The sequence below is a fragment of the Pipra filicauda genome, unplaced genomic scaffold, assembly GCF_003945595.2.
Source record: "Pipra filicauda isolate LSUMZ 115617 unplaced genomic scaffold, ASM394559v2 scaffold51_size4534324_pilon, whole genome shotgun sequence".
Classification (NCBI taxonomy): domain Eukaryota; kingdom Metazoa; phylum Chordata; class Aves; order Passeriformes; family Pipridae; genus Pipra; species Pipra filicauda.
In genome coordinates, this window is record NW_024104665.1 from 2,257,412 (window position 1) to 2,260,713 (window position 3,302).

General features: G+C 37.9%; 1 long non-coding RNA gene across 1 annotated transcript; it reads right to left on the reverse strand.

The window, feature by feature from the left end:
- Positions 1 to 629: 629 nt before the first annotated feature.
- LOC114003372 lies at positions 630 to 2,704 on the reverse strand. The gene is made up of 3 exons (XR_003546205.2): positions 2,618 to 2,704; positions 1,123 to 1,179; positions 630 to 730 (listed from the first exon to the last, which is right to left on the reverse strand). It is a non-coding gene; the product is annotated as an uncharacterized LOC114003372 (long non-coding RNA).
- Positions 2,705 to 3,302: the final 598 nt, after the last annotated feature.

Here is a 3,302-nt window from a genome sequence, read left to right on the forward strand (position 1 = left end):
TTCATTTGTGCTGTAATAGAGTGAACTAAAATAAGAGATTAGAAAGTGCCAAATATTATGAATACAAAGCTCTAAACTATAGCATCTTTTAAGATCTCAGACCAGACTTTAGAAGGAGGGGAAAGAAATAAAAAAAAAACAAACCACCACACAAAAAAACCCCCAGAAAAATCTAAATTATACCAAAATGCCTAGAAGAGCTTTACACATCTATAAACTACATTTTACCAAGTAATTTCAAGGATATTTCAAAGTCCTGACATTAAGCTCCTGCCCTCACTGCTTTCTGTAAGCAGGAACTCCCTTTATCCCACCCCTGTGGGACCTGTGAACTGTGAAGACAGGGAATCTTTTTAGACATACACAGAACAAAAAGTGCAGTGTGGTTCCTCCCTATGCTCTCATCCCAAAGCGGACCCTGAACACAACTCCAATACAAATAATATCAACTACCATTGACAACAAAGTATTTTCCCATTAAAATGGATCCCTTGTCCAAATTACATTTTTCTTACATTTGCTATTTTATACCAACTCTATTAATAAAAGGCAGTTATCATTTTCATCCTGTACTATCCATTTTAGCAGTGCCTAAATTCACCAATTCATCAGCATACCTTACTCTTTAATAAGCCAAGGTCAAACTAATTTCCTCCTCCTAGTGCTCTCTCCCCCACAACTTCTTCACGTGTTTCAGCTTTACTTTGAAGTGACTTCCTTGCCTGGCATGCTAAAATCCAGAAACAGAGTGCCTATCATTATGACTGCAGTTCATGCCCTGACTAGTCACAGCAGAAGGAGAATTAGACTATAATCTCCTAAACAATGTAGAATCTGTAAATCAAAACCAACCAGCTCTTTTTGGCATGTAGATCAATGAGCCACTGTGAGGGTATGAAAATCCAAGCAACTCTTCTAAGATAAAGTCGACCTCAGTGTATGAATTTGTTTAGTTTGAATTTTTTTTTCTCCTCTGCACTTTATCTCCCCAAAACAAGTCTTCAGAAAATAGTTTTTATTGCATTCTGAAAGACAGTAGCTTCTGCTGGACCAGATAGCAAAACAGGCACATACAAACTTAAGCTTAGAATACAGGCAGTACAGAGATTCAAAACAACCTACCTTCAGTACTACCCCACTTAGCTCTCTTGATGGTAAGGATGTTTGCATTTCTTTGCTCTAAATATAAAAACAAACAACAGTGGCTGTTCTAATCAAAGGAGTATTAACATGTTGCCAAAAAATTTACAATGCATTAAAACATTTATACAAATCTAGAGTCACTGAAGAAACACAAACTACCCATAGCCATTTACAGAAAATATCTAGAGAGTGAGAGGAATGGACTTGTGCCTGATAGAGAGAGTAACATACAGCTTCTTGGCATGGAACAATAATTTCCACAACACAGTGCATGATGGGTTTCTACTTGCAGAAGTGAAGCCCTATCATGCTGACTGATATGTCATCATGCACACAATTTAACCGGGATAGGCCAAGTCCCACTGGAGTTCACTGACACTTTGTATTGTAATTTACTTAAAACCTCACAGGTGTACATGGAGCTCTCTTCGAGTAACACAGGTGAGCCTAAATATAACTCCCCAAATAAGTGTCCATGGGACCAAATTTTTCCTTATCTCTTCTAGTGAAAAATGTCAAATCAAAGGCTTGTGGGAAAGTGTTTTCAAGTAAAATTTTTTCTCTCTAGTTCTCTTTGGCTTCTCAGCTTTGTTGTCTGCTAGGTTCATCATGTTTTCTGGGTTTTGTTCCTTAGAGGCTGCAATGCTCTGGGAAGGGAGAGGGTGACAGAGGCCGATCTGCTGACCACATACACCCAATATGTGCTTCCTAAGTCTTCCTCTTAGTAACATTTCCAAAATGGAAATTCAACAACTACCATAAACAAAAAAAAAAAAAAATCTGTAATCCTAACTCCTCTTTCAACTCAATTTTTCATGCCAATGTGGACCAGTGTGGAAAGAGAGGGCCTCCAGAGTATCAGCTTTAGTAGATGGGGACACACAGGATAGCGTGAAACAGTTGGAAGGCCAGGTTTAAACATGTAACCTGAAACACTGGAAACTAGAACTCACAGCGGGTCTTAGCAACAAAATCAACAATATAGGCAGCGCATGACATGTGATCACCAAAGCAGAAGCAAGGTTGCTTAAATATAGCCCCTGTAGGTATTAGAATATTTCTGAGAAGTACACATCAAGCATGAGACAGATGCTACTAATAAGTAGAGCTTTAGACATTTATTTTTGCATTTAAATATCCAGCTATATTTATCTGAAAGACTTAACCATACCATTCTTGAGAGAAAGGTATGCCAGTTACTTACTGCTGTCTAGACAAAAAGATTTAAAACTGGAAAAGATAAAACCTTTGTAAAGGAACATGGAAAAGTGCTTTAAGAATCCATGAGAATCTCTGCACTTGAGTCCCCAGAGCTCTGGCTTTAAGAGATTTGTCTGTTCAGGAATTTAGTATATTCGTTATTTCATAAACAGTTTCCTAATGCTTGTTCTTGAACCTAAATTGTTTGAGTTTGGGGGCAGAGGTTAGTAAGTTACGAAAACTCTAGAAAGCTGGGGAAATCAATCAGTCTTACAGGCAGGAGTGATGTCTGATGATCATCTGACACTTTTGAAGTTGTGGCCATGGTGTGGTGAACCACTTCAAACTAGGATATAAAGATATGAATCATCTACAGTGAGTAAACTGTCCCACTTCCAAATTTCCTGAGAAAAAAAAAGAAACAGACTATCTGGACACTCATCCTAAGTGTTTGGACAGCTTTAAATGATCCTGTGATCTCAGTGAAGAAATTATTCTTGAAATGAGTTACATGTTTCACCTCTATTTATAGCATAACCATAAACCAGACCTGCTAAACAGAGGTTTCCCAATCTCTGCTACAGATATTTGGTACCATGTGGTACATAAAGCTGGAAGGAAACAGCATACAAAAGAGTTACCACAGACTTCAAGGAGCAGAAAGGTATGAAGAATGTCACAAGCTTCTCTAAATATTCAGAAACTGATGTATTTTTTGGATAGTGGAAATATTTCTCCACCACTACACCCTCTAAGCATTTAATCACCAGCCTAAACAATAACAGACTGAGAGCAGTGTTCAAGTAACACTTCAGAACTTCAGGTCCCTATCAAAAGAGAGAGCTCCAGATAGACACAGGAATGAAATTGATGCAATTCATTCCTTGGTCACCCCATTTGCAGTGCATAAAATATGATCTGGAGGAATAACCAAAGACAAAGTCCAGGTTATAAAAAGT